This window comes from Arachis stenosperma, chromosome 5, assembly GCF_014773155.1.
Source record: "Arachis stenosperma cultivar V10309 chromosome 5, arast.V10309.gnm1.PFL2, whole genome shotgun sequence".
Classification (NCBI taxonomy): Eukaryota; Viridiplantae; Streptophyta; class Magnoliopsida; order Fabales; family Fabaceae; genus Arachis; species Arachis stenosperma.
Window position 1 is genome coordinate 95879860 of NC_080381.1, and position 23225 is coordinate 95903084.

The 23225-nt window shown below is 39.6% G+C and overlaps 1 non-coding gene across 1 annotated transcript; it reads left to right on the plus strand.

Annotated features, from left to right (window-relative positions):
- Window positions 1-18334: 18334 nt before the first annotated feature.
- LOC130984189 (small nucleolar RNA R71) lies at window positions 18335-18442 on the plus strand. The gene has a single exon (XR_009088139.1). It is a non-coding gene; the product is annotated as a small nucleolar RNA R71 (small nucleolar RNA).
- The last annotated feature ends 4783 nt before the right edge of the window (window positions 18443-23225 follow it).

The following is a 23225-nucleotide window of genomic DNA, read 5'->3' on the forward strand; positions in this document are numbered from 1 at the left end:
TTGCTCTTTATTTCTTTCTGTTTTCAATTTTTAATGTTGTGTTTATCTATGTTTTGTGTCTCTACTTCATGATCATTAGTAGTTAGTAACCATGTCTTAAAGCTATGAATAAATTCCATTAATCCTTCACCTCTCTTAAATGAAAAATGTTTTAATTCACAAGAACAAGAAGTACATGAATTTCGAATTTATCCTTGAATTTAGTTTAATTATATTGATGTGGTGACAATACTTTTGTTTTCTGAATGAATGCTTGAACAGTGCATATTTTTGATCTTGTTGTTTATGAATGTTAAAATTGTTGGATCTTGAAAGAATGATGAACAAAGAGGAATGTTATTGATGATCTGAAAAATCATGAAATTGATTCTTGAAGTAAGAAAAAGCAGTGAAAAAGAAGAAGCATTCGAAAAAAAAAGAGTATATAGAAAAAGAAGGAGCAGTAGAAAAAGCCAATAGCCCTTAAAACCAAAAGGCAAGGGTAAAAAGGGTCCAAGGCTTTGAGCATCAATGGATAGGAGGGCCCAAGGAAATAAAATCCAGGCCTAAGCGGCTAAATCAAGCTGTCCCTAACCATGTGCTTGTGTCATGAAGGTCCAAGTAAAAAGCTTGAGACTAAGTGGTTAAGTCGTGATCCAAGGCAAAAGAGTGCTTAAGAGCTCTGGACACCACTAACTGGGACTCTAGCAAAGCTGAGTCACAATCTGAAAGGTTCACCTAGTTATGTGTCTGTGGCATTTATGTATCCGGTGGTAATACTGGAAAACAAAGTGCTTAGGGCCACGGCCAAGACTCATAAATAGCTGTGTCAAGAATCAACATGCTTAACTAGGAAAGTCAAAACACTATCCGAAATTCTAACTTCCTAGAGAAGCCAATCATTCTAACTTCAAAGGAAAAAGTGAGATGCCAAAACTGTTCAGAAACAAAAAGCTACAAGTCCCGCTCATCTAATTAGAATTAATATTCATTGATATTCTGGAATTTATAGTATATTCTCTCTTTTTATCCTAATTGATTTTCAGTTGCTTGGGGACAAGCAACAATTTTAGTTTGGTGTTGATGAGCGGATAATTTAACCGCTTTTTGGCATTGTTTTTTAGGTAGTTTTTAGTAAGTTCAAGCTACTTTTAGGGATGTTTTCCTTAGTTTTTATGTTAAATTCACATTTCTGGACTTTACTATGAGTTTGTATGTTTTCCTGTGATTTCAGGTAATTTCTGACTGAAATTGAGGGATTTGAGCAAAACTCTGAAAAAGGCTGACAAAAGGACTGCTGATGCTGTTGGATTCTGACCTCCCTGCACTCGAAATGGATTTTCTCGAGCTACAAAACTTTTATTGGCGCGCTCTCAACGGCGTTGGAAAGTAGACATCCAGGGCTTTCCAGCAATATGTAATAGTTCATACTTTATTCGGAAATTGATGACGTAACTTGGCGTTGAACGCCAAGTTCATGCTGCTGTCTGGAGTTAAACGCCAGAAAAACGTCATGATCCGGTTGAACGCCCAAAACACGTCATAACTCGAGTTCAACTCCAAGAGAGCCTCAGCTCGTGGATTGATCAAGCTCAGCCCAAGCATACACCAAGTGGGCCCCGGAAGTGGATTTATGCATCAATTACTTACTCATGTAAACCCTAGGAGCTAGTTTATTATAAATAGAACATTTAACTATTGTATTAGATGTCTTTGATCATTCGGTCTTGTGACCACATGGGGGGCTGGCCATTCGCCATGCTTGAACCTTTTACTTATTATTTTCAACGGTGGAGTTTCTGCACACCATAGATTAAGGGTGTGGAGCTCTGCTGTACCTCAAGTATCAATGCAATTCTATTTTCTTTTATTCATTCTCTTCTATTCTTATTCCAGATATTCATTCGCACCCAAGAACATGAAATGTGATGATTATATGACCCTCATTATCATTCTCACTTATGAACGCACGTGATTGACAACCACTATCCGTTCTACATGCAACAGAGCTTGAATGCGTATCTCTTAGATTCCCCAACAGAATCTTCATGGTATAAGTTATAGATGGCGGCATTCATGAGAATCCGGAAAGTCTAAACCTTGTCTATGGTATTCCGAGTAGGATTCTAGGATTGAATGACTGTGACGAGCTTCAAACTCCTGAAGGCTGGGCGTGATGACAAGCGCAAAAGAATCAATGGATTCTATTCCAACCTGATTGAGAACCGACAGATGATTAGCCATGCGAGTGACAGCCGCAGAGACCATTTTCACTGAGAGGATGGGATGTAGCCCACTGACAACGGTGATGCCTACATACAGCTTGCCATGGAAAGGAGTAAGAAGAATTGAGTTGAAGCAGTATGAGAGCAGGCGTCCTTGAGCCATACAGTATCTCCATTCGCTTATCTGAAATTCCCACCAATGAATCTGCATAAGTATTCTATCCCTTTTATTATTTCATCTATTTTCTTATTATTAATTTCCGAAACCATAAACAATTTTTATCTGCCTAACTGAGATTTACAAGGTAACCATAGCTTGCTTTATACCAACAATCTCTGTGGGATCGACCCTTACTCACGTAAGGTTTATTACTTGGACGACCCAGTACACTTGCTGGTTAGTTGAACGGAGTTGTGAATTCAACCAGTGCCATAATAATGATTTCTCTCAAAATAGTTAGAACATGGATCACAATTTCGTCCACCAAAGAGGCATTTCAACAAACACATAATAGGCAATAAAAGTAAACAACATAAATTACAAGAATTAAAGAGAGATCTAACTACAAAGGCAAGAGATCAACAATAGAAAAGCAAAGAAGAACAGTTATTATGAAATTACCTCTTATTGAATTGAAAGAAAATGGAAGAATGTAGAAGGAACAATACTAGATCTTCAACAAAATATAAGAACAACATAAAGGAAATTAAAACAAAAGAGTAGAAAAAAGATGAATGTAGCAACAAAGAATTGAGAGATAGAAGTGGAAGAAATCAAAGATTAAAACCTAGATCTAAGAACTAATCCTAATCCTAATCCTAGAGAGAAGTGAGAGCTTCTCTCTCTAGAAACTACTTCTAAAACTAAACTAAAACTAATTGGTAACTAACATATGGTAAAGTATGTTGATTCCCCTTCAATCCTTGGCTTAAATAGCATCAGAAATGAGTTGGATTGGGCCCACAAGGCTTCTAAAATCGCTGGCCACGTTGTGCTTTAAGTGAACCAGGTGGCAGCAACGGCGCATGCGGGTACTATGCGCGTGCGCGCCACCATACGTGTAGCAACTATGGCAAATCTTATATCGTTTCGAAGCCCCGGATGTTAGCTTTCTAACCCAACTAGAACCGCATCATTTGGACCTCTGTAGCTCAAGTTATGGTCGTTTAAGTGCAAAGAGGTCGGCTTGACAGCTTTCCGGTTCTTTCATTTCTTCATGAGTTCTCCAACCTTTCATGCTTTCTTTCTTCATTCCCTTGATCCAATCTTTGCCTCCTAAACCTTAAATCACTTAACAAACATATCAAGGCATCTAATGGAATCAAGGTGAATTAAATTTAGCTATTTTAAGACCTAAAAAGTATGTTTTCACTCTTAAGCACAATTAAAGGAGAAGTTATAAAACCATGCTATTTCAATGGATAAATGTGGGTAAAAGGTTATAAAATCCCCTAAAATCAATACAAGATAAACCGTCAAAATGGGGTTTGTCACTCCTTCCACACATATGTCCATGAGGACTTGGTCAAACCTTTGATCAAAGTTGACCCTTCTAGTATAGGGGCGTGCATCTTCTTGCATCATAGGCAAGTTGAATGCCAACCTTACGGTCTCCTGACTGAAATCTAAGCATTTCCCCCGAACCATTGTAAGATAATTCTTTGGATTCGGGTTCATACTTTGATCATGGTTCCTAGTGATCCATGCATTGGCATAGAACTCTTGAACCAGTAAGATTCCGACTTGTTGAATGGGGTTGGTAAGAACTTCCCAACCTCTTCTTTGGATCTCATATCGGATCTCTAGATACTCATTTTTCTTGAGCATGAAAGGAACCTCAGGGATCAACTTCTTCTTGGCCACAACTTCATAGAAGTGGTCTTGATGGGCTTTTGAGATGAATCTCTCCATCTCCTAAGACTCGGAGGTGGAAGCTTTTGTCTTCCCTTTCCTCTTTCTAGAGGTTTCTCCGGCCTTAGGTGCCATCAATGGTTATGGAAAAACAAAAAAAACTATGCTTTTACCACACTAAACTTATAATGTTGCTCATCCTCGAGCAAAAGAAGAAAGAATAGATGAAGATGAAGAAGAAATAGAGAAGAGGGAGAGTGGTGTGTATTCGGACAAGAGGGAGAAGAGAGGGTTGTGTTATTTGAAAATGAAGAAGGATGGGGGTTTATATAGTGGAGGGAGAGAGGTTAAGGTTCAATCATTTAGGGTGGGTTTGGGTGGGAAAGAGATTTCGAATTTGAAGGTAGGTGGGGTTTATGGGGAAGAGTGGATGGATGTGAGTGGTGAAGAGGTGATGGGGAAGAGTGATTGATATGATTGGTGAATGATGTTTGGGGAAGAGTGTTATGAAAAGGTGTGAGAGAGAGGGAGAAGGTAGGTGGGGATCCTGTAGGGTCCACAGATCCTGAGGTGATCCTGTGGGGTCCACAGAACATGAGGTGTCAAGGATTTCTCATCCCTACACCCTTTAGGCGTGTAAAATGCCCTCTATATGCAATCCTGGCGTTTAACGCAAGACGGCAGCATGTTTCTGGCATTAAACGCCACTTCCATGCTTGTCTTGGGCGTTCAACACCAATCTGCAGCATGTTTCTGGCGTTGAACGCCACTTCCATGCTTGCTTCTGGCGTTTAACGCCAGCTCTCTTCAGAGTGCAATCCTGGCATTTAAACACCAGATTGCTGCTTATTTCTGGCATTCAACGCCAGCTTCAGGCTCTGTTATAGCGTTGAACACCAGCCGGATGCTCCTTACTGGCGTTTTAACGCCAGTAAGCTCTTCTTCCAGGGTGTGCTTTTTCTTCTGCTATTTTTTATTCTGTTTTTAATTTTTGCAATTGTTTTGTGACTCCACATGATCTTAAACCTAATAAAACATAAAAGAACACTAGAAATATAGATAAATAAAAATTGGGTCGCCTCCCAATAAGCGCTTCTTTAATGTTAGTAGCTTGACAGTGAGCTCTCATGGAGCCTCACAAGTAATCAGAGCATTGTTGGGACCTCTTAACACCAAAATTAGAGTTTGAATGTGGGGTTTCAACACCAAACATAGAGATTGGTTGTGGCCTCCCAACACCAAACTTAGAGTTTGATTGTGGGGGCTTTGTTTGAGTCTGTATTGAGAAAAGCTTATCATACCTCTTTTCCATGTTTACAGAAGGATAACCTTGAGCTTTAAACACAAGGTAGTCCCCATTCAATTGAAGGACTAGTTCACCTCGGTCAACATCAATCACAGCTTTTGCTGTGGCTAGGAAGGTGATGAGCGGATAATTTGTACCCTTTTTGGCATTGTTTTTAGTATGTTTTTAGTATGATCTAGTTAGTTTTTAGTATATTTTTATTAGTTTTTAGTTAAAATTCACTTTTCTGGACTTTACTATGAGTTTGTGTGTTTTTCTGTGATTTCAGGTATTTTCTGGCTGAAATTGAGGGTCCTGAGCAAAAATCTGATTCAGAGACTGAAAAGGACTGCAGATGCTGTTGGATTCTGACCTCCCTGCACTCGAAGTGGATTTTCTGGAGCTACAGAAGCCCAATTGGCGCGCTCTCAACGGCATTGGAAAGTAGACATCCTGGCTTTCCAGCAATATGATAGTCCATACTTTGCCCAAGATTTGATAGCCCAAACCGGCGTGACAAATCAGCCTCAGAAATTCCAGCGTTTAACGCTGGAACTGGCATAAAACTTGGAGTTAAACGCCCAAACTGGCATGAAAGCTGGCGTTTAACTCCAGAAAAGGTCTCTACACTTGAAAGCTTCAATGCTCAGCCCAAGCACACACCAAGTGGGCCCGGAAGTGGATTTTTCTGTCATTTACTCATTTCTGTAAACCTTAGGTTACTAGTTTACTATTAATAGGATCTTTTGACATTGTATCTGTACCTCATGACACTTTACACGTTTCTTTTGTGTACCTTCCACAGTATGTCTCTAAACCCCATGGTTGGGGGTGAGGAGCTCTGCTGTGTCTTGATGGATTAATGCAATTACTACTGTTTCTTATTCAATCATGCTTGCTTCCATTCTAAGATATCACTTGTTCTTAACCCGGATGAATGTGATCCGTGACACTCATCATATTCTCAACTATGAACGTGTGCCTGACAACCACCTCCGTTCTACCTTAGATTGAGTAGATATCTCTTGGATTCCTTAACCAGAATCTTCGTGGTATAAGCTAGAACTGATGGCGGCATTCAAGAGAATCCGGAAGGTCTAAACTTGTCTGTGGTTTTCTGAGTAGGATTCAATGATTGAATGACTGTGACGTGCTTCAAACTCCTAGCAGGCGGGGCGTTAGTGACAGACGCAAAAGAATCACTGGATTCTATTCCGGCCTGACCGAGAACCGACAGCTGATTAGCCATATCTGTGACAGAGCATAACATTTTCACTGAGAGGATGGGAGGTAGCCACTGACAACGGTGAAACCCTACATACAGCTTGCCATGGAAGGAGCCTTGCGTGTTTGATGAAGAAGACAGTAGGAAAGCAGAGATTCAGAAGATGGAGCATCTCCAAAACCCCAACCTATTCTCCATTGCTGCAATACAAGTAACCATTTCATGTTCGTTTGCTTTTTACAATCAATCCTGATAATTTCTGATATCCTGACTAAGATTTACAAGATAACCATAGCTTGCTTCAAGCCGACAATCTCCGTGGGATCGACCCTTGCTCACGCAAGGTATTACTTGGACGACCCAGTGCACTTGCTGGTTAGTTGTGCGGGATTGCAAAAGTGTGATTGCAATTTCGTGCACCAAGTTTTTGGCGCCGTTGCCGGGGATTGTTCGAGTTTGGACAACTAACGGCTTATCTTGTTGCTTAGATTAGGACTGTTTTGTTTTTTTAATTGGTTTAGAGTCTTTTAGTTGAGTCTAGTTTCATATTCTAAGTTTGGTGTCAATTGCATGCTTTTACTTTTCTTTTAATTTTCGATTTTGCATGTCTTTAGTCCCTTTTTGATCCGTAAAAAATTCTAAGTTTGGTGTCCTCTTTGTGTTTTTCTCTTAAAATTTTCGAAAAATTAGTGTTTGATTTTCTAAAAATTTTAAGTTTGGTGTCTTTTTGTTTTTCTCTTTCCTCTTTTCAAAAATCAAATCTTTTTCATAAAAATTTTCAATCATATCTTTTTAATTGTTATTCTCAAAATCTTTTAATTACTTAATTGATTCAGTTCTCAATTTGCTTTGATCTTATTTTCTTTTTGATTTTCGAATTTTTATTTTAATTTTCTTTTGTTTTATTTTATTTTTTTCGTTTAACACAAAAAAAAAAATTTATCTGTTTGCAATCATTATCATTTCCCTTTTGTCCATTATGGACATAAGTGGGATTGATCAGTCCAAAAGGACTCTGGGGTCATATGCTAACCCCATTACAGCTGCATATGGGAGTAGCATCTGTACACCTCCCATCAAAGCAAGCAGCTTTGAGCTAAATCCTCAACTCATTATCATAGTGTAGCAAAATTGCCAGTATTCCGGTCTTCCACAGGAAGAACCTACTGAGTTTCTGGCACAGTTTTTACAAATTGCTGACACAGTGCATGATAAAGAGGTGGATCAGGATGTCTACAGACTATTACTGTTTCCATTTGCTGTAAAAGATCAAGCTAAAAGGTGGTTGAATAACCAACCTACAGCAAGCATAAACATGGAACAGTTATCAGACAAATTCCTGAATCATTTTTACCCTCCAAAGAGGATGACACAGCTAAGGCTGGACATCCAAGGCTTTAAACAAGAGGATAATGAATCCCTTTACAATGCCTGGGAGAGGTATAGAGGTATGCTAAGGAAATGCCCTCTGAAATGTTTTCAGAGTGGGTACAGTTAGACATTTTCTACTATGGGCTTACAGAAAAAGCTCAGATATCTTTAGACCACTCAGCTGGTGGATCTATACACATGAGGAAGACAATTGAAGAAGCTCAAGAGCTTATAGACACTGTTGCTAGAACCAATATTTGTACTCTACAATGAGTTCTCTCCAAAAGAGGAAGTCATGGCAGTAGTCACTGACCCTAATCCTCAAGACAGATAATTGAGCTTAATCAACAATTGCTCTTGATGACAGAACAGTTAGCAGAATTTAAAGAGATGCTCCATGAAACTAAAGTTGCTAACAAGAGCATAGAACTACAGTTGAATCAGGCAAAACAGCAAATATCTAAACAGATAACAGAGGAGTGTCAAGCAGTTCAACTAAGGAGTGGGAAGACACTGAATACCACTGCTCAAAAAAACAAAAAGCCAAACAGGGAACAATTGACAGAGGATAACCAACCCACTGTTCAAAATCCCTCTGAGGACAGTAAGAGCCCAGAGAGGAATGTTATTGGCGTTCAAACGCCAGAAAGGGAAGGAAAGTTGGCGTTAAACGCCCATTCCTTGCCCAGTTCTGGCGTTCAAACGCCAGAAAGGGGAGAGAAGTTGGCGTTTAACGCCCAAACTTCACCCATTCCTGGCGTTCAAACGCCAAGGGAAGATCAGACACCTGAGAGTGCTGACAGTAATCCCTCTAAAAAGGCTTCTTCAACCACTTCTGTAAGGAATAAACCTGCAGCATCTAAGGTTGAAGAATATCAAGCCAAGATGCCTTATCCTCAGAAACTCCGCAAAGCGAAACAGGATAAGCAATTTGCCCACTTTGCAGACTATTTAAGGACTCTTGAAATAAAGATTCCATTTGCAGAGGCACTTGACCAAATACCTTCTTATGCTAAGTTCATGAAGGAAATCTTAAGTCATAAGAAGGATTGGAGAGAAACTGAAAAAGTGTTTCTCACTGAAGAATGCAGTGCAGTCATTCTGAAAAGCTTACCAGAAAAGCTTCAAGATCCTGGAAGCTTTCTGATACCATGCACATTAGAAGGCACTTGCACCAAGACAGCCCTATGTGATCTTGGAGCAAGCATCAATCTAATACCTGCATCCACTATCAGAAAGCTTGGGTTGACTAGAGAAGTCAAACCAACCAGGATATGCCTCCAACTTGATGATGGCTCCATTAAACATCCATCAGGCATAATAGAGGATATGATTGTCAAGGTTGGGCCATTTCCTTTCCACTGACTTGTGTGCTGGAAATGGAGGAGCACAAGAGTGCAACTCTCATTCTAGGAAGACCATTCCTAGCAACTGGACGAACTCTCATTGATGTACAAAAAGGGGAAGTAACCTTGAGAGTCAATGAGGATGAGTTCAAGTTAAATGCTGTAAAAGCTATGCAGCATCCAGACACACCAAATGACTGCATGGGCGCTGACATCATTGACTCTCTGGTAGAAGAGATCAATATGGCTGAAAGCCTAGAATCAGAGCTTGATGACATCTTCAAGGATGCTCAACCTGATCAAGAAGAACTAGAGGAAGCAAAGGAATTTTCGAAATTCCTCAGGAGGAGGATAAACCTCCCAAACCTGAACTCAAACCACTACCACCTTCCCTGAAATATGCATTTCTGGAAGGGGGTGAAACTTTTCCAGTGATTATAAGCTCTGCTTTAAATCCACAGGAAGAGAAGCACTGATTCAAGTGCTGAGGACACACAAGACAGCTCTTGGGTCCATAAGTGATCTTAAGGGCATTAGCCCAGCTAGATGCATGCACACGATCCTGTTTGAGAATAATGCCAAACCAGTGTCCAACCACAGAGGAGGCTAAATCCAGCCATGAAGGAAGTGGTGCAGAAAGAGGTCACTAAATTACTAGGCTGGGATTATTTATCCTATTTCTGATAGCCCCTGGGTGAGCCCTGTCCAAGTTGTCCCCAAAAAGGGAGGCATGACAGTGGTTCATAATGAAAAAATGAACTGGTTCCTACAAGAACAGTCACAGGGTGGCGTATGTGTATTGACTACAGAAGACTCAATACAGCCACCAGAAAGGATCATTTTCCTTTACCATTCATAGACCAAATGCTAGAAAGACTAGCTGGTCATGATTATTACTGCTTTTTGGATGGCTATTCAGGTTACAACCAAATTGCAGTAGATCCTCAAGACCAAGAGAAACAGCATTTACTTGCCCTTCTGGCGTGTTTGCCTATAGGAGGATGCCTTTTGGTCTGTGCAATGCGCCTGCAACCTTTCAGAGGTGCATGCTCTCTATCTTCTCAGATATGGTAGAGAAATTTCTGGAAGTCTTCATGGACGACTTTCAGTATATGGAGACTCATTCAACTCCTGTCTTAATCACCTAGCACTTGTCCTGAAAAGGTGCCAAGAGACTAACCTGGTTTTAAACTGGGAGAAATGTCACTTTATGGTGACTGAAGGAATTGTCCTTGGGCATAATTTCAAGCAATAGAGGTGGATAAGGCAAAGGTAGAGGTAATTGAAAAATTACCACCACCTGCCAATGTTAAGGCAATCAAGCTTTCTGGGCATGCAGGATTCTACAGAAGGTTTATAAAGGATTTTTTCGAAAATTGCAAAACCTTTAAGTAACCTGCTAGCTGCTGACACACCATTTGTGTTTGACACACAGTGTCTGCAGGCATTTGAGACCCTGAAAGCTAAGCTGGTCACATCACCAGTCATCTTTGCACCAGATTGGACATTGCCATTTGAATTAATGTGATGCCAGTGATCATGCCATTGGTGCAGTGTTGGGACAGAGGCATAACAAACTTCTGCATGTCATTTATTATGCTAGCCGTGTTCTAAATGATGCACAGAAGAATACACAACCCCAGAAAAAGAACTACTTGCAGTGGTCTATGCCATTGACAAGTTTAGATCTTATCTAGTAGGATCCAAAGTGATTGTGTACACTGACCATGCTGCTCTTAAATACTTACTCACAAAGCAGGATTCAAAACCCAGGCTAATAAGATGGGTGTTGCTTCTGCAAGAGTTTGATATAGAATAAGAGACAGAAAAGGGACAGAGAACCAAGTAGCTGATCATCTGTCCCGAATAGACCAGTAGCTGGGCGTCCCTCCCTTCTACTGAGATCTCTGAGACTTTCCCAGATGACAACTCTTTGCCATTCAGGAAGCTCCTTGGTTTGCAGATATTGCAAATTATAAAGCTGTGAGGTTCATACCCCAGGAGTACAGCAAAGTGCAAAGAAAATTAATTTCAGATGCCAAGTACTACCTCTGGGATGAACCATATCTCTTTAAGAGATGTGCAGATGGAGTAATCCGCAGATGTGTACCCAGAGAAGAAGCACAAAGGATCCTATGGCATTGCCATGGATCACAGTACGGAGCATTTTGGAAGTGAGCGAACAGCCAATAAAGTCCTCCAATGTGGCTTCTACTGGCCTACTCTCTATAAGATTCCCGAGAGTTTGTGCGAAACTGTGACAATTGCCAAAGAGCTGGTAACTTGCCTCACGGATATGCCATGCCTCAACAAGGGTATTAGAGATAGAATTGTTTGATGTATGGGAATTGACTTCATGGTCCATTCCCACCATCATACTCAAACACTTACATTCTGGTGGCAGTGGACTACGTATCTAAGTGGGTAGAAGCAATTGCTACACCCACTAATGATACCAAAACTGTGCTAAAATTCCTCCAGAAACACATCTTCAGCAGTTTGGTGTTCCCAGAGTACTAATCAGTGATGGGGGCACTCATTTCTGCAATAAACAGCTATACTCTGCTATGGTTAGATATGGAATCAGCCATAAAGTGGCAACTCCGTATCATCCACAACAAATGGGCAAGCTGAAGTCTCTAACAGATAGCTAAAAGAATCCTAGAACGGACTGTGATAGCCCGGAGAAAGGATTGGGCAAAGAGCTTGGATGATGCTCTGTGGGCATACAGAACAGCATTCAAGACTCCTATAGGAACCTCTCCATACCAATTGGTGTATGGGAAGGCCTGTCATCTGCCCGTGGAACTGGAACATAAAGCCTATTGGGCAACCAGTTCCTAAACATGGATGCACAGTTAGCTGGTTAAAAAGATTACTCCAGCTAAATGAGCTAGAGGAGTTTAGACTCAATGCCTTTGAAAATGCAAAAATTTATAAGGAAAGGCAAAGAATGGCATGACAAAAAGTTGTCAACCAGAGTCTTTGAGCCAGGACAAAAAGTTCTGCTCTTCAACTCTAGACTCAAATTGTTTCCAGGAAACTCAAATCCCGTGGAGGGTCCGTATGTGATTACAGGAGTTTCACCATATGGATATGTTGAGCTTCAGGATATTGATTCTGACAAAAAGTTCATTGTTAATGGACAGAGAATCAAGCATTATCTTGAAGGCAATTTTGAGCAGGAATGCTCAAACTGAGACCTGAATGATTCTCAGTGAAAGTCCAGCTAAAGACAGTAAAGAGCGCTTGCTGGGAGGCAACCCAGTCATTAGGAGGTTATATGTTTGTTCTTACAGAGGCAAGTATCAAAATGAGGAATTCACAGAGTTACAGAAGGATTCAGCTCAAAAAGCAGAGAAAATGAGCTTACTGGCGAAAAACGCAGTAAGGGGCATTTTGGGCGTTAAACGCCAGAATGGGTACCATTCTGGGCGTTTAACGCCAGGAATGGTGCCATTTTGGGCGTTAAACGCCAGAATGGGCACCATTCTGGGCGTTTAACGCCAGTGTGTAGCATCCTGGGCGTTTTGGAAAAACGCCCAGTGATAAAGGAATTCAGGCATTTAACGCCAGCCAGGGCACCTGGCTGGGCGTTAAACGCCCAAAAGGGGCATCAAATGGGCGTTAATCCAGAATGGGTGTCATTCTGGGCGTTTAACGCCAGAAAGGTGGGGGGACCACAATTTTGTTTTCAAACCAAATTTTTTTCAAACTTTCCTTTTCTTACCCATACTTTTCTACAAAATCACACTTCAACCATTCATCATTCACTTTCAAATCTTCAAAATCAAAACCATTCTTCAAATCTATTTCAAATCATTCCAATATTGTTCAAAAAAACCACCTTTCTCTCAATTCTTTCCATATCTCCTCAAATCTCCTTTCAATTTTTCTTTCTTTTCGAAATAATCTTCCCCCCCCCACCTTATAATACACGTTTGTCCCCCTCATTCCACCACACCATTCGAATTTTCTCTTCCTCTCTCTTCTCTCCTCCTTTCTTTTGCTTGAGGACAAGCAAACCTCTAAGTTTGGTGTGCTTTTCCGTGATCACTAAGCCAAGATTCATCAAGATCATGGCTCCTAAAGGAAAACAAACCAATTTAAGAGGAAAGAAAGAGAATAATCCAAAGAATCTTTGGAACCAAGAGAGTTCTTAACCAAAGAACATGAAGACCATTATCACAAGATAATGGGTCTGAGGTCAGTGATCCCGGAAGTGAAGTTTGATCTGAAAGAAGATGAATATCCAGGGATCCAAGAGCAAATTCGAAACAGAGGATGGGAAGTTCTAACCAATCCTGAGATAAAGGTTGGAAGGAACATGGTTCAGGAATTTTACTCAAATCTGTGGCTAACAGATAAGAAGAGAATGACTGGAACTGCTTACCATACCTACAGAACCATGGTCAGAGGGAAAGTTATGTACTTTCATCTGGACAAAATTAGAGAAATCTTCAAATTACCTCAACTGCAAGATGATCCTGAATCCTTTAATAGGAGGATGGTGAGAGCAGATAAAGGGTTGGATCAAGTTCTAGAGGACATATGCCTCCCTGGAACTAAATGGATAACCAATTCTAAGGGTGTCCCAAACCAACTCAAGAGGGGAGACCTCAAACCAATTGCAAGAGGTTGGCTAGACTTTATTGGGCGCTCCATACTACCCACTAGCAACCGTTCTGAGGTCACCATCAAGAGAGCAGTAATGATTTATTGCATCATGCTTGGAAGAGAAGTGGAGGTTCATCATGTGATTGCTTGTGAGATCTACACAATTGCAAATAAGAATTCCACTGAAGCCAAATTGGCTTACCCAAGCTTGATCTCCTTGCTCTGTAAAAAGGCTGGGGTGAAGATGGGAGTAGATGAATTCATACCCATTGAACATCCAATCACCAAGAAGTCAATGGAAGGACAAATGCAAGACAACTCTATCAAAAGGAGGGCGCAGGAGTTCCTCCCTGAATTCCCTGAAATTGTCTACTGGGCCAGCCTAGAAGCATCTATCACCAAGTTGCAAGAAACTATGGAGCAACTGAAGGAAGAACAGCAGAATCAGAACTGCATGCTCTGCAAATTGATGAAGGAACAAGAGAAGCAGGGGCGTGAACTCCAAGAGATGAAATGCCAAAAGCTCTCCTCTCAAGCTGAGGGAGCATCCACTTCTCAAAATCAAAGTTGTTGAGTCCTAACTCTGTGGAAACCTCTATCATTAGGAGCCTATTTTTGCGTTTTTCTTTTGTTTTCTATTCCTATTTTTATTTTTTTAGTCTCATCTTATATCTATATTTGAGTCTTGTTCTTAATTCATAATTAATAAAATTTATGCCTTAAAGTTATGAATGTCCTATGAATCCATCACCTCTCTTAAATGAAAAATGCTTTAATCACAAAAGAACAAGAAGTACAGGATTTCGAAATTTATCCTTGAAACTAGTTGAATTAGTTTGATGTGGTGACAGTAATTTTTGTTTTCCGAATGAATGCTTGAACAGTGCATGTGTCTTTTGAATTTGTTGTTTTAAGAATGTTAAAATTGTTGGCTCTTGAAAGAATGATGGAAAAGGAGAACTGTTATTGAGAATCTGAAAAATCATCAAAGTGATTCTTGAAGCAAAAAAAAGCAGTGAAAAAAAAAGAGAAGAAAAGAAAAAAAAATAATAAATAATAAAGTTGTGAACCAAGGCAAAAAGAGTGTGCTTAAGAACCCTGGACACCTCTAATTGGGGACTCTAGCAAAGCTGAGTCACAATCTAAAAAGGTTCACCCAATTATGTGTCTGTGGCATGTATGTATCCGGTGGTAATACTGGAAGACAGAGTGCTTTGGGCCACAGCCAAGACTCATACACTAGCTATGTTCAAGAATCATTATACTTAACTAGGAGAATCAATAACACTATCTGAGTTCTGAGTTCTTATAGATGCCAATCATTCTGAACTTCAAAGGATAGAGTGAGATGCCAAAACTGTTCGGAGGCAAAAAGCTACTAGTCCGCTCATCTAATTGGAACTATGTTTCTTTGATATTTTGGAGTCTATAGTATATTCTCTTCTTTTTATCCTATTTTGATTTTCAGTTGCTTGGGGACAAGCAACAATTTAAGTTTGGTGTTGTGATGAGCTGATAATTTGTACCCTTTTTGGCATTGTTTTTAGTATGTTTTTAGTATGATCTAGTTAGTTTTTAGTATATTTTTATTAGTTTTTAGTTAAAATTCACGTTTCTGGACTTTTACTATGAGTTTGTGTGTTTTTCTGTGATTTCAGGTATTTTCTGGCTGAAATTGAGGGTCCTGAGCAAAAATCTGATTCAGAGACTAAAAAGGACTGCAGATGCTGTTGGATTCTGACCTCCCTGCACTCGAAGTAGATTTTCTGGAGCTACAGAAGCCCAATTGGCGCGCTCTCAACGGCATTGGAAAGTAGACATCTTGGGCTTTCCAGCAATATATGATAGTCCATACTTTGCCTAAGATTTGATGGCCCAAACCGGCGTGACAAATCAGCCTCAGAAATTCCAACGTTTAACGCTGGAACTGGCATAAAACTTGGAGTTAAACGCCCAAACTGTCATGAAAGCTGGCGTTTAACTCCAGAAAAGGTCTCTACACTTGAAAGCTTCAATGCTCAGCCCAAGCACACACCAAGTGGGCCCGGAAGTGGATTTTTCTGTCATTTACTCATTTCTGTAAACCTTAGGTTACTAGTTTACTATTAATAGGATCTTTTGACATTGTATCTGTACCTCATGACACTTTACACGTTTCTTTGTGTACCTTCCACAGTATGAGTCTCTAAACCCCATGGTTGGGGGTGAGGAGCTCTGTTGTGTCTTGATGGATTAATGCAATTACTACTGTTTCTTATTCAATCATGCTTGCTTCCATTCTAAGATATCACTTGTTCTTAACCCGGATGAATGTGATGATCCGTGACACTCATCATATTCTCAACTATGAACGTGTGCCTGACAACCACCTCCGTTCTACCTTAGATTGAGTAGATATCTCTTGGATTCCTTAACCAGAATCTTCGTGGTATAAGCTAGAACTGATGGCGGCATTCAAGAGAATCCGGAAGGTCTAAACCTTGTCTGTGGTATTCTGAGTAGGATTCAATGATTGAATGACTGTGATGTGCTTCAAACTCCTAGCAGGCGGGGCGTTAGTGACAGACGCAAAAGAATCACTGGATTCTATTCCGGCCTGACCGAGAACCGACAGCTGATTAGCCATATGCTGTGACAGAGCATAGGAACATTTTCACTGAGAGGATGGGAGGTAGCCACTGACAACGGTGAAACCCTACATACAGCTTGCCATGGAAGGAGCCTTGCGTGTTTGATGAAGAAGACAGTAGGAAAGCAAAGATTCAGAAGATGGAGCATCTCCAAAACCCCAACCTATTCTCCATTGCTGCAATACAAGTAACCATTTCATGTTCGTTTGCTTTTTACAATCAATCCTGATAATTTCTGATATCCTAACTAAGATTTACAAGATAACCATAGCTTGCTTCAAGCCGACAATCTCCGTGGGATCGACCCTTGCTCACGCAAGGTATTACTTGGATGACCCAGTGCACTTGCTGGTTAGTTGTGCGGGATTGCAAAAGTGTGATTGCAATTTCGTGCACCAGAAGGGTCTTCCAAGAATGATGGATTCATTCTCATCCTTCCCAGTGTCTATTATGAAATCAGCAGGGATGTACAGGCCTGTAACCTTTACTAACACGTCCTCTACCAATCCATAACCTTGTTTTATTGACTTATGTGCCATCTCTAATGAGATTCTTGCAGCTTGTACCTCAAAGATCCCAATTTCTCCATTACAGAGAGTGGGATAAGATTTATACCTAACCCTAGGTCACATAGAGCCTTCTCAAAGGTCATGGTGCCTATGGTACAGGATATTAAGAATTTACCAGGATCTTATTTCTTTTGAGGTAGAGTTTGCTGAGCCCATGTATCTAGTTCACTAATGAGCAAGGGATGTTCACCTTCCCAAGTCTCATTACCAAATAACTTGGCATCCAGCTTCATGATGGCTCCTAGATATTGAGCAACTTGCTCTTAAGTTACATTTTCATCCTCTTCAGAGGAAGAATAGTTCTCAAAGCTCATGAATGGTAAAAGGAGGTTCAATAGAATCTCTATGGTCTCTAGGTTAGCCTCAGATTCCTTAGGTTCCTCAGTTTGGAACTCCTTTTTGTTCAGAGGACGTCCCAGGAGGTCTTCCTCACTGGGATTCACGTCCTTCTCCTCCTTTGTGCATTCAGCCATATTGATTATATCAATGGCCTTAAACTCTCCTTTTGGATTCTCTTATGTATTGCTTGGGAGAGTACTAGGAGGGGTGTCAGCGATTTTCTTACTCAGCTGACCCACTTGTGCCTCCAAATTCCTAATGGAGGACCTTGTTTCACTCATGAAACTTAAAGTGGCCTTAGATAGATCAGAGACTATGTTTGCTAAGCTAGAGGGGCTCTGCTCAGAATTCTCTGTCTGTTGCTGAGAAGATGATAGAAAAGGCTTGCTATTGCTAAACCTGTTTCTTCCACCATTATTAAAGCCTTGTTGAGGCTTTTGTTGATCCTTCCATGAAAAATTTGGATGATTTCTCCATGAGGGGTTATAGGTGTTGCCAAAGGCTTCACCCATGTAATTTACCTCTGCCATTGCAGGGTTTTCAGGATCATAAGCTTCTTTTTCAGAAGATGCTTTTTTGGTACTGTTGGATGCATGTTGCAATCCATTCAGACTCTAAGATATCATGTTGACTTGCTGAGTCAATATTTTGTTCTGAGCCAGTATGGCATTCAGAGCATCAATTTCAAGAACTCCCTTCCTCTGAGGCGTCCCATTACTCACAGGATACCTTTCAGAAGTGTACATGAACTGGTTATTTGCAACCATGTCAATGAGTTCCTGAGCTTCTGCAGGCGTTTTCTTTAGGTGAATAGATCCACCTGCAGAATGGTCCAATGATATCTTAGACAATTCAGACAGACCATCATAGAATATATCCAGGATGGTCCATTCTGAAAGCATGTCAGAAGGACACTTTTTCGTCAGTTGTTTGTATCTCTCCCAAGCTTCATAGAGGGATTCACCTTCTTTTTGTCTGAAGATTTGAACATCCACTCTAAGCTTGCTCAGCTTTTGAGGAGGAAAGAACTTGGCTAAGAAAGCCGTGACCAACTTATCCCAAGAGTTCAGGCTGTCTTTAGGTTGAGAGTCCAACCATACTCTAGCTCTGTCTCTTACAGCAAAAAGGAAAAGCATAAGCCTGTAGACCTCAGGATCAACCCCATTGGTCTTAACAGTATTATAGATCTGCAAGAATTCATTTAAGAACTGAAAAGGATCTTCTGATGGAAGTCCATAAAACTTGCAATTCTGTTGCATCAGATAAACTAATTGAGGCTTTAGCTCAAAATTGTTTGCTCCAATGGCAGGGATTGAGATGCTTCTTCCATGTAAGTTGGAATTTGGTGCAGTGAAGTCACCAAGCATCTTCCTGGCATTGTTGTTATTTTCGGCTGCCTTGTCTTCTTCTTTTTTGAATGTTTCTGTTAAGTCCTCTATATAGGGTTATGCTTTAGCTTCCCTTTGCTTCCTCGTTAGAGTCCTTTCAGGTTTAGGATCTGCTTCAACAAGAATGTCCTTGTCCTTGCTCCTGCTCATATGAAACTAAAGAGAACAGAAAAGGAAGAGGAATCCTCTATGTCACAGTATAGAGATTCCTTTATGTGAGTAGAAGAAGAAAAGAATAGAAGAAGGATGAGAAAAATTCAAACACAGAGGAGAAGAGAGGGTTTGAATTTTTAGATGAAGAGAAGAGTTGGTAAATGAATAAATAAATAGAAGAAGATGAGAGAGAGAGGAATTCAAAAATTGTTTTTGAAAAATAGTTAGTGATTTTCGAAAATTGAGAGAAGAAGTACTATTAAAATTAAAATTTGAAACAATTAGTTAATTAAAAGAATTTTGAAAAAGAAGAGGGAATTTTCGAAATTTAGAGAGAGAAAAGTAGTTAGGAGGTTTTGAAAAAGATAAGAAACAAATAAAAAGTCAATTAGTTAGTTGAAAAATAATTGAAATTCAATTTTGAAAAGATAAGAAGTTAGAAAAGATTTTGAAATAAAATTTTTGAAAAAGATATGATTAAAAAGATATGGTTGAAAAGATTTGATTTTCAAAATTAAAATTGATTTCTTGACTAACAAGAAACTAAAAGATGTAATTCTAGAATTTAAAGATTGAACCTTTCTTAACAAGAAAATAACAAACTTCAAATTTTTTAATCAATCACATTAATTGTTAGTAAAGTTTTCGAAACTTGTGAAATAAAATTAAGAAAAATATTTTGAAAAATATTTTTTAAATTTTCGAAAATCATAAAAGAAAAATAAAAAAGATTTGATTTTTGAAAAAGATTTTGAAAAGATAGGATTTTTGAAATTGAAATCTTGACTTGACTAATAAGAAACAACTAATTTTAAAAATTTTTGACTAAGTCAACCCAAAGATTTCGAAAATTATGAGAGAAAAAAGGAAAAGATAATTTTTTTATTTTTTTAATTTTTAGAGAAAAACACAAAAATGACTCACAACATGAAAATTATGAATCAAAACACATGATGCATGCAAGAACACTATGAATGTCAAGATGAACACCAAGAACACTTTGATGATCATGATGAACATCAAGAACTTATTTTTGAAAAATTTTCAAGAAAAGAAAAACATGCAAGACACCAAACTTAGAAACTTTTCATGTTTAGACACTATGAATGCAAAAATGCATATGAAAAACAACAAAAGACACAAAACAAGAAAATATGAAGATCGAATAAGAAGACTTCTGAAGAACAACTTGAAGATCATGAAGAACACATGCATGAATTTTTCGAAAATTTTGAGAAAAAAGTAAAAATATGCAATCGACACCAAACTTAAAATTTGACTATAGACTCAAACAAGAAACACAAAATATTTTTTTTTTTTGGTTTTTATGATTTTATTAATTTTTTTGTTTTTTTTTTCGAAAATTATTATTGGAAAAACGAAAAAGAAGAAAAGTTTGAAAATTTTTTTAAAACTTTTTGAAATTAAAATTACCTAATCTGAGCAACAAGATGAACCGTCAGTTGTCCAAAATCAACAATCCCTGGCAACGGTGCTAAAAACTTGGTGCACAAAATTGTGATCTCTAACAATGGCGCTCAATTTGGTATGCGCGTTTATAAACTCAGCACTTTCTTCACAACTTCGCATCACTAACCAGCAAGTGCACTGGGTCGTCCAAGTAATAAACCTTACGTGAGTAAGGATCGATCCCACGGAGATTATTGGTATGGTTCAAGCTATGGTTATCTTGTAAATCTCAGTCAGGCGGATTCTAATGGTTATAATGGTTTTTGAAAATAAAGATAAATAAAGAATAAAATAAGGATAAGGATACTTATGTAGTTCATTGGTGGGAATTTCAAATAAGCGTATGAAGGTGCTGTATGGCTCTTTGAACGTCTGCTTTCCGGCTGTCTCCATCCAATCGTGCATATTCCTTTCCATGACAAGCTGTATGTTGGGGATCACCGTTGTCAATGGCTACCATCCATCGTCTCAGTGAAAATGGTCCACCTGCTCTGTCACAGCACTGCTAATCATCTGTCGGTTCTCGATCATGCTGGAATAGGATCCATTGATCCTTTTGCGTCTGTCACTGCGCCCAACACTCGCGAGATTGAAGCTCGTCACAGTCATTCAATCCCTAAATCCTACTCGGAATACCACAGACAAGGTTTAGACTTTCTGGATTCTCAAGAATGCTGCCAATGGATTCTATCTTATACCACGAAGATTCTGGTTAAGGAACCCAAGAGATACTCATTCTAGCTTGTTTACTTGTAGAATGGAAGTGGTTGTCAGGCACGCGTTCATAGGTGAGAATGATGATGAGTGTAACATAATCATCACATTCATCAAGTTCTTAGGAGCGAATGGATATCTTAGAATAGAAATAAATAAGAGTTGAATACAAAAACAGTAGTACTTTGCATTAATTCTCGAGGTACAGCAGAGCTCCACACCTTAATCTATGGTGTGTAGAAACTCCACCGTTGAAAATACATAAGAACAAGGTCCAGGCATGGCCGAGAGGCCAGCCCCCAATACGTGATCAAAGGATCAAAAGATAATCCAAAGATGTAAATACAATAGTAAAAAGTTCTATTTATACTAAATTAGTTACTAGGGTTTACAGAAATAAGTCTAAGTGAGGAAATCCACTTTTGGGGCCCACTTTGATGTGTGCTGGGGCTGAGCTTGAGCTTTACACGTGCAGATGCTTCTCTTGGAGTTAAACGCCAAGTTGTAACGTGTTTTTGGCGTTTAACTCTGGTTTGTAATGTCTTCTGGCGTTTTACTTCAGTTTGCAGCATCGAACTGGCGTTGAACGCCAGTTTGCGTCGCCTAAACTTGAATGAAGTATGAACTATTATATATTTCTGGAAAGTTCTAGATGTCTACTTTCAAACGCAATTGGAATCGCACCATTTGGAGTTCTGTAGCTCCAGAAAAACTATTTCGAGTGCAGAGAGGTCAGAATCCAACCGCATCTGTAGTCCTTTTCAGCTTCCTATTAGATTTTTGCTCAGGTCCCTCAGTTTCAGCCAGAAAATACCTAAAATCATAGAAAAATACACAGACTTATAGTAAAGTCCAGAAATGTGAATTTTTCATAAAAACAAATAAAAGCATCCCAAAAGGTAGCTAGATCCTACTAAAAACTACCTAAAAACAATGCCAAAAAGCGTATAAATTATCCGCTCATCAGGTGGCCACTGATTTGTGATTTGGCCACGCTTTCTTTCACCACGCTTGAAAAGCGTGGCCATAGAGGGAAATCGGCACGCTTTTACGAGGGTGCCCACATACTTGAAATTTGGCCACGCTTTTTTACTGCCACGCTTGAAAAGCGTGGCGATAGAGGGAAATGGGCACGCTTTTACGAGGGTGCCCACTGATTAAAAATTTGGCCACCCTTTTTTTGTTAGGCATAAAAAGCGTGGCCATAGAGGGAAACCAGCACGCTTGTAAAGCGTGGCTAATTTGTGTTTCAATGGTCACGTTTTTAAAGTGTGCCCATATTCTGTATATTTTGGCACCCCACAAAACAACGTACCGATAGAGTTCCCTCCCTCAAAATTTAGTTTCCCACCCAATTTTTTTCCACACTTAACATTTTTTCCCCCTAAAAGTGACCTAGTCACAAAAAACACCCTAAAAGTTACCCGCGCCGTCATCATACTCAAACAACATCTCCATCTTCATCGTTCATCACCCATGCCTTTCCTCTAAACCAATGACCTTCTTCCTCATGCCTTCATCATCCGAGACCATACATCGCCTTCATCCTCATCTGTCGAACCCTAAATCTAAAATCACCCTCCCCTCACTGGAACACTAACTCCCTAAGTCTCTTCTCTCGCTCTCTTATCTGCCTTTTAGTTTTCTCCTCCGTCACTCTCTTCTCTCCCTCGCACATGTGGTGCACGAAATTGTGATCATCAACAATAGCGCCAAAGACTTAGAGTTCTCAAACATGAATCACACTTTGTCACTACTTTGCACAACTAACCAGCAAGTGCACTGGGTCGTCCAAGTAATACCTTACGTGAGTAAGGGTCGATCCCGCGGAGATTGTCGGCTTGAAGCAAGCTATGGTCACCTTGTAAATCTCAGTCAGGCGGATTCAAATGGGTTATGGAGTTTTCATAAATAAAAGATAAATAAATAGAAAATAAAGATAGAGATACTTATGTAAATCATTGGTGGAAATTTCAGATAAGCGTATGGAGATGTTTCATCCCTCTTGAATCTCTGCTTTCCTACTGCATTCATCCAATCCTTCATATTCCTTTCCATGGCA